This window comes from Rhinoderma darwinii, chromosome 2, assembly GCF_050947455.1.
Source record: "Rhinoderma darwinii isolate aRhiDar2 chromosome 2, aRhiDar2.hap1, whole genome shotgun sequence".
Taxonomy (NCBI): domain Eukaryota; kingdom Metazoa; phylum Chordata; class Amphibia; order Anura; family Rhinodermatidae; genus Rhinoderma; species Rhinoderma darwinii.
In genome coordinates, this window is record NC_134688.1 from 404158979 (window position 1) to 404171134 (window position 12156).

General features: G+C 41.1%; 1 protein-coding gene across 1 annotated transcript in view; it reads right to left on the minus strand.

Annotated features, from left to right (window-relative positions):
* Window positions 1-11383, minus strand: part of LOC142743381 (methyltransferase-like protein 27) — a 214247-nt gene extending 202864 nt beyond the window's left edge. The window contains exon 1 of the mRNA XM_075854108.1: window positions 11232-11383. The gene's annotated coding sequence lies outside the window, so the exon portion shown is untranslated. The remainder of the gene's footprint in view (window positions 1-11231) is intronic.
* Between the last annotated feature and the right edge of the window lie 773 nt (window positions 11384-12156).

Genomic DNA, 12156 nt, shown 5'->3' on the forward strand with positions numbered 1-12156 from the left:
CTGTGCGAGAGTGCATCAGGGTATACATATAAATTCAGGATATATGAAGGGAAGGACAGCAGTATTCAGCCCCCAGAATGCCCCCCCTTACTGGGAATTAACGCAAAAATTGTGTGGGATTTGGTGCACCCACTGCTGGACCAGGGTTACCACCTCTACCTGGATAATTTTTATACCAGCGTCCCGCTCTTCAAGTGCCTCGCTTCCAGAAGGACTGCGGCATGCGGCACTGCTAGAAAAAATCTTAGAGGCCTCCCTAAAACACTGCTTGGGCAAACACTCAGAAGGGGTGAGAGCAGGGCACATTCTAGTAGCAACATATTGTGTGTCAAGTACAAGGACAAGAGAGATGTCCTTGTATTGACAACAATACACGGCCACACCAGTACCCATGTACCTGTACGAGGTACCAGTACAGAGACCCCCAAACCAGATTGCATCCTGGACTACAATAGGTACATGGGAGGGGTGGACTTGTCAGATCAAGTCCTGAAGCCCTACAGCGCTACGCGGAAATCGAGGGTGTGGTATAAGAAGCTGGCCGTGCACATCATACAGATGGCATTGTACAATGCGTACGTGCTACGTCGATGTGCAGGCCAGAGGGGAACTTTCCTGGAATTTCAAGAGGTGGTTATAAAGAACCTAATTTTTGGCGACCAGGAAGGAGGGGCACCCAGTACTTCTGGAAGCGGGGCCACACGCATCGTACCAGGGCAACACTTTCCAGGAGAAGTTCCCCAAACTGGCAAGAAGGGAAAAAGTCAAAAGAGGTGCAAAGTGTGCTATAAGAGGGGGATAAGGAAGGACACAACATACCAATGCGACACGTGTCCCGAAAAACCAGGGCTCTGTATGAAAGATTGTTTTAAAATTTACCATACATCCCTTGATTTTTAATTTACCCTGATGCACTCCGCACAGCTTATCCCCCTCATCTTTCCCTTTTGAGCCCTGCCATGTGCCCAAGCAGCAAATAACAGCCACATGTAGGGTATTGCCGTACCCGGGAGAACCCACATTACAATTTATGGGGTGTATGTCTCCAGTGGCAGATGCTGGGCACAATATATCAGACACTGAAATGGCATATATGTATAGGAAATTGCAAATCTCACTTTGCACCATCTGCTGCGCATTACCTTTTACACAATAACTGTGGGGTCAAAATGCTCACTACACCACTAGATGAATGTCTTAAGGGGTGTAGTTTTTAAAATGGGGTCACTTCTCGGGGGTTTCAACTGTACTGGTACCTCAGGGGTTCTGCCTACATGACTTAGCACCAGAAAAGCTCCAGTAGGCTAAATGGTGGTCCTTCCCTTCTGAGCCCTGTCGTGTGCCCAGGCAGCTAATAACAGCCACATGTAGGGTATTGCCGTACCCGGGAGAACCCACATTACAATTTATGGGGTGTATGTCTCCAGTGGCACATGCTGGGCACAATATATCAGACACTGAAATGGCATATATGCATAGGAAATTGCAAATCTCACTTTGCACCATCTGCTGCGCATTACCTTTTACACAATAACTGTGGGGTCAAAATGCTCACTACACCACTAGATGAATGTCTTAAGGGGTGTAGTTTTTAAAATGGGGTCACTTCTCGGGGGTTTCAACTGTACTGGTACCTCAGGGGTTCTGCCTACATGACTTAGCACCAGAAAAGCTCCAGTAGGCTAAATGGTGGTCCTTCCCTTCTGAGCCCTGTCGTGTGCCCAGGCAGCTAATAACAGCCACATGTAGGGTATTGCCGTACCCGGGAGAACCCACATTACAATTTATGGGGTGTATGTCTCCAGTGGCACATGCTGGGCACAATATATCAGACACTGAAATGGCATATATGTATAGGAAATTGCAAATCTCACTTTGCACCATCTGCTGCGCATTACCTTTTACACAATAACTGTGGGGTCAAAATGCTCACTACACCACTAGATGAATGTCTTAAGGGGTGTAGTTTTTAAAATGGGGTCACTTCTCGGGGGTTTCAACTGTACTGGTACCTCAGGGGCTTCTGCATACATGACTTAGCACAAGAAAAGCTCCAGTAGGCCAAATGGTGGTCCTTTCCTTCTGAGTCCTGCCATGGGCCCAAACATCAGTTTATCACCACAAATGGGGTATTGCCGCACTCAGGACAAATTGGGCAACAAAATGGGGTGTTTTATTCCTTGTGAAAATAAGAAATTTTGAACAAAAATTACATCTTAATGGAAAAAATATCATTTTTTTAATTCACAGCCCAATTCAAATAGGTGCGGTGAAAAAACGGTGTGGTCAAAATGATAACAACAACCATAAATGAATTCCTTGAGGGGTCTAGTTTCCAAAATGGGGTCACTTCTGGTGGGTTTCCATTGCTTTCATACCTCTGGGGCTCTGCAAATGCGACATGGAACCCGAAAACCAATCCAGCAAAATCTGGACTCCAACAAACACATAGCGCTCCTTTCCTTCTGAGTCCTCCCATGGGCCCAAACGGCAGTTTATCACCACAAATGGGGTATTGCCGCACTAAGGACAAATTGGGCAACAAAATGGGGTGTTTTATTCCTTGTGAAAATAAGAAATTTTGAACAAAAATTACATCTTAATGGAAAAAATATCATTTTTTTAATTTCACAGCCCAATTCAAATAGGTGCTGTGAAAAAACGGTGTGGTCAAAATGATAACAACAACCATAAATGAATTCCTTGAGGGGTCTAGTTTCCAAAATGGGGTCACTTTTGGTGGGTTTCCATTGCTTTCATACCTCTGGGGCTCTGCAAATGCGACATGGAACCCGAAAACCAATCCAGCAAAATTTGGACTCCAACAAACACATAGCGCTCCTTTCCTTCTGAGTCCTCCCATGGGCCCAAACGGCAGTTTATCACCACAAATGGGGTATTGCCGCACTAAGGACAAATTGGGCAACAAAATGGGGTGTTTTATTCCTTGTGAAAATAAGAAATTTTGAACAAAAATTACATCTTAATGGAAAAAATATCATTTTTTTAATTTCACAGCCCAATTCAAATAGGTGCTGTGAAAAAACGGTGTGGTCAAAATGATAACAACAACCATAAATGAATTCCTTGAGGGGTCTAGTTTCCAAAATGGGGTCACTTTTGGTGGGTTTCCATTGCTTTCATACCTCTGGGGCTCTGCAAATGCGACATGGAACCCGAAAACCAATCCAGCAAAATTTGGACTCCAACAAACACATAGCGCTCCTTTCCTTCTGAGTCCTCCCATGGGCCCAAACGGCAGTTTATCACCACAAATGGGGTATTGCCGCACTAAGGACAAATTGGGCAACAAAATGGGGTGTTTTATTCCTTGTGAAAATAAGAAATTTTGAACAAAAATTACATCTTAATGGAAAAAATATCATTTTTTTAATTTCACAGCCCAATTCAAATAGGTGCTGTGAAAAAACGGTGTGGTCAAAATGATAACAACAACCATAAATGAATTCCTTGAGGGGTCTAGTTTCCAAAATGGGGTCACTTTTGGTGGGTTTCCATTGCTTTCATACCTCTGGGGCTCTGCAAATGCGACATGGAACCCGAAAACCAATCCAGCAAAATCTGGACTCCAACAAACACATAGCGCTCCTTTCCTTCTGAGTCCTCCCATGGGCCCAAACGGCAGTTTATCACCACAAATGGGGTATTGCCGCACTAAGGACAAATTGGGCAACAAAATGGGGTGTTTTATTCCTTGTGAAAATAAGAAATTTTGAACAAAAATTACATCTTAATGGAAAAAATATCATTTTTTTAATTTCACAGCCCAATTCAAATAGGTGCTGTGAAAAAACGGTGTGGTCAAAATGATAACAACAACCATAAATGAATTCCTTGAGGGGTCTAGTTTCCAAAATGGGGTCACTTTTGGTGGGTTTCCATTGCTTTCATACCTCTGGGGCTCTGCAAATGCGACATGGAACCCGAAAACCAATCCAGCAAAATCTGGACTCCAACAAACACATAGCGCTCCTTTCCTTCTGAGTCCTCCCATGGGCCCAAACGGCAGTTTATCACCACAAATGGGGTATTGCCGCACTAAGGACAAATTGGGCAACAAAATGGGGTGTTTTATTCCTTGTGAAAATAAGAAATTTTGAACAAAAATTACATCTTAATGGAAAAAATATAATTTTTTTAATTTCACAGCCCAATTCAAATAGGTGCGGTGAAAAAACGGTGTGGTCAAAATGATAACAACAACCATAAATGAATTCCTTGAGGGGTCTAGTTTCCAAAATGGGGTCACTTCTGGTGGGTTTCCATTGCTTTCATACCTCAACACCTCTTCAAACCTGGCATGCTGCCTAAAATATATTCTAATAAAAAAGAGGCCTCAAAATGCACTAGGTGCTTCTTTGCTTCTGGGGCTTGTGTTTTATTCCACGAGCGCACTAGAGCCACATGTGGGACATTTCTAAAAACTGCAGAATCTGGACAATACATATTTAGTAGTATTTCTCTGGTAAAACCTTCTGTGTTACAGAAAAAAATGGAATAATATTGAAATTCAGCAAGAAAAATGAAATTTTCAAATTTCACCTCCACTTTGCTTTAATTCCTGTGAAATGCCTGAAGGGTTAAAAAACTTTCTAAATGCTGTTTTGAATACTTTGAGGGGTCTAGTTTTTAAAATGGGGTGTTTTATGGGGGTTTCTAATACATAGGCCCCTCAAAGCCACTTCAGAACTCAAGAGGTACCTTAAAAAAAAGGCTTTTGAAATTTTCTTAAAAATATGAGAAATTGCTGTTTATGTTCTAAGCCTTGCAACGTCCAAGAAAAATAAAAGAATGTTCAAAAAACGATGCCAATCTAAAGTAGACATATGGGAAATGTGAACTAGTAACTATTTTGGGTGGTATAACCGTCTGTTTTACAAGCAGATGCATTTAAATTCTGAAAAATGCAATTTTTTCTAAATTTTCTCTAAATTTTGCAATTTTTCACCAATAAACACTGAATATATCGACCAAATTTTACCACGAACATGAAGCCCAAAGTGTCACGAGAAAACAATCTCAGAATCGCTTGGATAGGTTTAAGCATTCCGACGTTATTACCACATAAAGTGAAATATGTCAGATTTTAAAAATGGGCTCTGAGCCTTAAGGCCAAAACTAGGCTGCGTCCTTAAGGGGTTAAAAAACCCTCTGTCCGGTCCTACTGGACTTGTAATGCTGTCCACGCTACCCCTGTATTTGCAGCAGTGATGTCCAGAAACCGCTATGAGGCCCTAATGCGATTCATGCATTTTACTGATAATTCCCAAGTCCCCCCAAGAAGTGACCCAGCTTATGAACGGCTTAATAAATTAAGGCCATTAATCACGATTCTAAGTGATTTATTTCTAAAGTTGTACACCCCTGACAAAAATTTGTCAGTAGATGAATCGCTCATGAGCTTCAAAGGGCGTCTTTCCTTTCGTCAATTCATCCCTTCCAAACGAGCCAGATATGGGGTGAAATTGTACAAAGTGTGCGAGAGCACAACGGGTTACACCTGCGGTTTCAAAATCTATGAAGGCAGGGACTGCCAAATTTATACCCCAGGCTGCCCAGAAACTATTGGCACCTCTGGCAAAATTGTGTGGAACCTAATGGAGCCATTTCTGCACAAGGGGTACCACGTCTATACAGACAATTTTTATACCAGCGTTGCCCTTTATAAAGCCCTCCATGCTGCAAATACAGGGGCCTGTGGGACAGTACGGAAGAACAGAGTGGGACTCCCACAACAGTTGGTGTCCAGGCGTTTGGGAAAAGGAACATCCATGGCCCTTGCAAGTCAGGAATTGCTTGCAGTGAAGTGGGCCGACAAGAAGGATGTCTACATGCTGTCCACCGTACACACGGACACCACTGTGGCAATTACGGAGAGGGGGGCTACCACTGCAAAGCAGAAACCTGTCTGTGTAACAGACTACAACAAATTTATGGGGGGTGTAGACCTTTCCGACCAGGTGCTTCAGCCTTACTTGGTGAAGCGCAAAAATAAGGCCTGGTACAAAAAGGTAGCAATCTACGTCATCCAGGTTGCTACCTATAACAGTTTTGTTATTTTCAAAAAAGCCCAAGGAACGCTCACTTTCCTTCAATTTCAGGAGAAGGTCATTGAGCATCTCCTTTTTGAGTCCACTATACCGGCACAATACTGCGAATCTGAGGATGTGCGCAGGCTTTCAGAGCGCCACTTTTTACACCCTATTCCCTCCACTGAGACCCAAAAATATCCCCAAAAAAGGTGTCGGGTATGTAGCAAGCATGGCAGGAGGAGGGATACCTGCTTTTATTGCCCCATGTGTCCATCAAAACCAGCCCTTTGTAACTACCCCTGTTTCGAAACCTTTCACACGGTTGCAAATTACTAGAATTTAACACAAAAAAAAAATGGGTTGGGGGCCTTTTTAGGGAGTCAATTTCTTTATATTTTCTTTTTAGTTCGTGGGCTTTCCAAGTAGGGATTATTTCTTGTGGGAGAGGTTGTAGAGCACATTTTTTTCAGACCGTGAAACTAATTTTACCCCTTATGATTTTTTTTATTTATTTGTGGGTGATCAAGTGCTGGAATTAATTGTCCAGTACAAAATCCCACATCCACAATTTTTTTATTTTGACTGTTCTTATGACTATGTCCTGCCACATACAGCTGGTACATTCCTAATTCTGTACCGTGATACGGGCATGATCTTTTTTTTTATTTGGAGGATCTCTAATAATTGAGCTGTTCCTTATCAATACACCATGGGCTTTGTTACGGTTCTTCTGGAAATACTGACATCATTTTGGGGATTAGTGATCCTTTACTGTTCCTATAGATGGTTTTGGACACTGTCCTTTTATATATTCTGTAGGTGATTGGTTGTTTTGTGCACATAGCGGTTCCTACCTTGCCGGGCAGGGGCCTGTTATGGTGTACCGCGTCACTTGGCACATTCGTCCCTCATAAGGATTGATGGAGCTAAAGAGACGTTGTACAACCAGTCACTGAAAAAAAAAAACCTTGTCTTGACAGCCCTGCAGGTGTTCTTCTATCTAGTGAACAGACTCGAGTTTGCAACATAGTTGGATACATTTTCCTCCATTTGTTTGAAGATATTGCCCGTCACTCCAGTACAGTTTATTTTTTCCTCTCTGACTGATTTTATATTAGGACAGAATTCTGTCCACAATGACATCATAATGGCACCAACTGCTTCTTCAGCAAGACATAGTCATAAGTACAGGCAAATACGTCTATAGCGACATGTATCCGTTATGAATACACGGCTTCACTTCTATTCTGTGCCGCACAAATTTATTAATGTGGTGTATTTCTAACAAAATAACCTTCTACCATGTCTCCTCTATTTCATGTGGAAACGTAATAAAAGCTTGAAGAAAACATTATATACCCATAGTGTCTGAAATGATACCCATTATTTCCTCCTTTAAAAAATTTTTGGTCCGCATGCCCACTACACCACTAGATGAATACCTTTAGGGGTTTAGTTTTTAAAATGGGGTCATTTCTGCGTGTTTTTTTTTTTTGTTCAGGCAGCTCAATGCCTCTAAATGCATGATATGGGGCCTAGAATTTGGGTGCTCCCTCTCTTTTTGGCCCAGCCACACGTCTAATAAGCAGATTGGGGCAACAATGAGAGTATTTTTGAAAACAGGAGAAACGGGGTGATAGATTTTGGGGTGTGTTTCTTCATTTTCATGTTCGCTTTACAAAGAAATCGGTCTTCAAAGTGATACTTTTATATAAAAAGTGTTTGTTTTTTTTAATTTCACCAGCTATGCATTAAATTTAGCAAAAAACTGTGGGGTCAAAATACTCACTACACCCCTAGATAAATACCTTAAGGGGTCTAGTTTTCTAAATGGGGTCGTTTATGGGGAGTTTCTATCGTTCTGGTAGTTCAAAACCTCTCCAAAAGTACAGTGGGGCCTAAAACATTTTCAAGCAAAATAGGAGTCCTGAAAGCCTCCGGGTGCTCCCTTTCTTTCGGGCCCTGCTGTGTGTCCAGGCAACACATTAGGGTCACAATGGGGGCATTTTTGAAAACAGGAGAAACAGGGTGATAGATTTTGGGGTGTGTTTCTTCATTCTTATGGTCGCTTTACACAGAAATCGGTCTTCAAAGTGATACTTTTATGAAAAAAGTGATTTTTTATTTTTTTTCACCTGCTAAGCATTAAATTTAGCAAAAAACTGTGAAGTCAAAATACTCACTACCCCCCTAGATAAATACCTTAAGGGGTCTAGTTTTCTAAATGGGGTCGTTTATGGGGAGCTTCTATCGTTCTGGTAGTTCAAAACCTCTCCAAATGTACAGTGGGGCCTAAAACATTTTCAAGCAAAATAGGAGTCCTGAAAGCCTCCGTGTGCTCCCTTTCTTTCGGGCCCTGCTGTGTGTCCAGGCAACACATTAGGGTCACAATGGGGGCATTTTTGAAAACAGGAGAAACAGGGTGATAGATTTTGGCGTGTGTTTCTTCATTCTTATGGTCGCTTTACACAGAAATCGGTCTTCAAAGTGATACTTTTATGAAAAAAGTGATTTTTTATTTTTTTTCACCTGCTATGCATTAAATTTAGCAAAAAACTGTGGGGTCAAAATACTCACTACACCCCTAGATAAATAACTTAAGGGGTCTAGTTTTCTAAATGGGGTCGTTTATGGGGAGTTTCTATCGTTCTGGTAGTTCAAAACCTCTCCAAATATACAGTGGGGCCTAAAACATTTTCAAGCAAAATATGAGTCCTGAAAGCCTCTGGGTGCTCCCTTCCTTTCAAGCCCTGCTGTGTGTCCAGGCAATGCATTAGAGTCACAATGGGGGCATTTTTGAAAACAGGAGCAACAGGGTGATGGATTTTGGGGTGTGTTTCTTCATTCTTATGGTCGCTTTACACAGAAATCGTTCTTCAAAGTGATACTTTTATGAAAAAAGTGATTTTTTTATTTTTTTTCACCTGCTATGCATTAAATTTAGCAAAAAACTGTGGGGTCAAAATACTCACTACACCCCTAGATAAATACCTTACGGGGTCTAGTTTTCTAAATGGGGTCGTTTATGGGGAGTTTCTATCGTTCTGGTAGTTCAAAACCTCTCCAAATGTACAGTGGGGCCCAAAACATTTTCAAGCAAAATATGAGTCCTGAAAGCCTCCGGGTGCTCCCTCCCTTTCGGGCCCTGTCGTGTGTCCAGGCAACGCATTAGGGTCACAATAGGGGCATTTTTGAAAACAGGAGAAACAGGGTGATAGATTTTTGGGTGTGTTTCTTCATTCTCATGGTCGCTTTACAAAGAAATCGGTCTTCAAAGTGATACTTTTATGAAAAAAGTTAAATTATATTTTTTTATGCCTGCTTTGCATGAATTCTTACAAAAAAACTGTGGGGTTAAAATACTTACAACACCCCTTAATAAATACCATAAGGGGTCTAGTTTTCAAAATGGGGTCACTTGTGGGGTTTCCACCATTCTGACACCTATGAGCCTATGAAAACCTGGCTTGGTGCAGGAAAACAAAATGTACTACAAAATTTATAAAATTATTACTTAACTTGTAAGTCTTCTAAATTGCTCAAAAATTTATTTTTTTTTCAAAAGTGCTGCCAAAATAGAGTAAAGAGATGGAAATATATATTTAATAAAAAAAATTGTACAGTATGTGTGTACATATGTGACATATTGCAGTTAAAAATAGGGAAAAATGATAATTTTTACAAAATTTCTTCAATTTTTCTATTTTTTTAAGTTATTTCCGCAAATCGTATCAGTCTACTTTTACCACTAAAATAAAGTACAACATGTGACGAAAAAACAATGTCAGAATTACTTGGATATTCAAAACTTTCACAGAGTTATTCTCTGATAAAGTCACACATACCAGATTTGACAAATTTGGCTTGGTCATTAAGGTCCAAACAAGCTTGGTCACTAAGGGGTTAATAGACAGTCAAAAACCAAAACAAGCGAAAAAAACAAACAAACATAGGCTCCAGTACAGAATCACAGGGTGAATGCATAGACAGGAAATATTATGTGGTGAGGTGTCTTATTTCAAAGTTGCACATAGATAATTTGTGGGCGCTTTATTGCCACCTCCTTCCAGTCCTTGCACAATATATTTTTAAAATGCACAACACTCTTCTTTCTCTTTGTCCTTATATTTCCCATTTTATACTATAGAGGGCCTATGTGAACTGAAGGCGTTTTGAAGGTAATCAATATATATTTAGAGACTCTGGATATAGGTAGACCAAAGATTTGTTCTGCATTCATAGCCAGCAGCACATACTTATCTCGCTTTCCTGTATTAAAAATGTATAAGGCCATACAGTGCCTAAATAATACTGCCAAAGAATTCTCAAAGCAGTACTGCCCCATTGACCTGGAAATCTCAGACATGGACATCAATCTCACAATGGATACAGAATGAGGATCACATCATCAGAATTATAGAAAAGTTAACCCACATGGAAATGAGGCGATACCAGTTCTTTCTAAAAACCTGGTCTCCATGGGTTACACACCAGACCTAATGACCTCCATATCAATTTCTAGAGTCCATATGGAGAGGCGTAGCTAGGTTCTCCACCACCTGGGGCAAAGATTCAGTTTGAACCCCCCCCCCCCAACCATTTTCCCGAAAATCACCTTCCCCCTCGCCAGGTTTGCTTTCTCAACCAATCACTGACATGTAATTTTTTTTTCATCTTTTTTTTATGTAACTCGAGCATAAAACCATTTGTACTTTTTATAAGCGATATAGTTATATAAAAAAGTTAACATAACAATAAATTAAAAGAAAATAAATAAAGATGTCAGTGCCGGACTAAACAGATTGTATAACAGGCTAATGAGAATATATATGGTGAAATAATGAAGTCTCCTCTTGTAGATAGTGCCATACACCCACTTATAGATAGTGCCACACCTTCCCTTGTAGATAGTGCCACACACCCCCCATATAAAGACAGTCACAGTGACCCCCCATATAAAGACAGTCACAGTGACCCCCCCCATATAGACAGTCACAGTGACCCCCCCATAAAGACAGTCACAGGGACCCCCCCCCCCATATAGACAGTCTCAGTTCTCACCCATATTAAAACACAGAAACATCGCACATAAAACGCAGAGAGACGACACTACATCCCTGTCACAGTAGATTCCCATCAGTTGTTAATACTTGTCAGTAATGTCTCTCACTGTACAACCTGTAGTGCGTTTTCTCTCGGCAGGGAAGAGAGGCCTGTGCTATGGCTGCAGCTCCTGACAGGATTCTGTGTGGTAATGAGAGGAAGTCTGCACCTGTGCCGCTGATGGGAAACACCGTTCATGTCTGCCACAGCCTCAATCCTGTCATAGAACCGGCCTCCTCCTGTACAGAAACCACAGCAGATATGAGGCAGTTATCCAGAGCATCTAATCAGATCACGGCTTTCATCTTTCCAATGCAAGTTGAGAAATAAAAGCTGAGCTCTGATTGGTTGCTATGGGTAACTGATCCTTTGTCCAATCAAAAATAGCTGTTCCCCGATTTTAAACCAATGAAAAATCGGGCTTCAAACAAACTTTCTAAAATACATATAAGATAGCAGAATTTTTGGTTTGGACGGAAATCCTCTTAATGGATATTACAGGCTTAGAACACATTTAGTTCTCAGTGAAATGAATATCATTGAACTTCACATGGTGGATGTGTGTATTATATTGATGACACTAAACATGAAAGTAACAAAAAGTTCTATGAATATGGTAGATCTACCTCACCATCATAACCTGGATTGCAAGCATCACACGTCGTGTGATGACATAATCTAGAATCTGGGTGTGGTCAATTTGTACATACAGTACTTCTTGTGATGTCATATTAATCTAGAATCTTGGCCTTGTCCATTTACACATACTTCCATTTATGTCATGATATAGGCATAACATATCATGACATCCTCACATTAGGCATCTAAGAATGGCTCACACCTTGACAAATGTGTCAGTTTGAGGCCCCATGCACACGAACATAAAAACGCCTGTAATCATGGGCCGTAATCACGTCCCATAATTACGGGCCCATAGACTTCTATTGGCAACGGGTACCTCCCGGGCCGTTACAAAATATAGAACATGTCCTATTTTAGG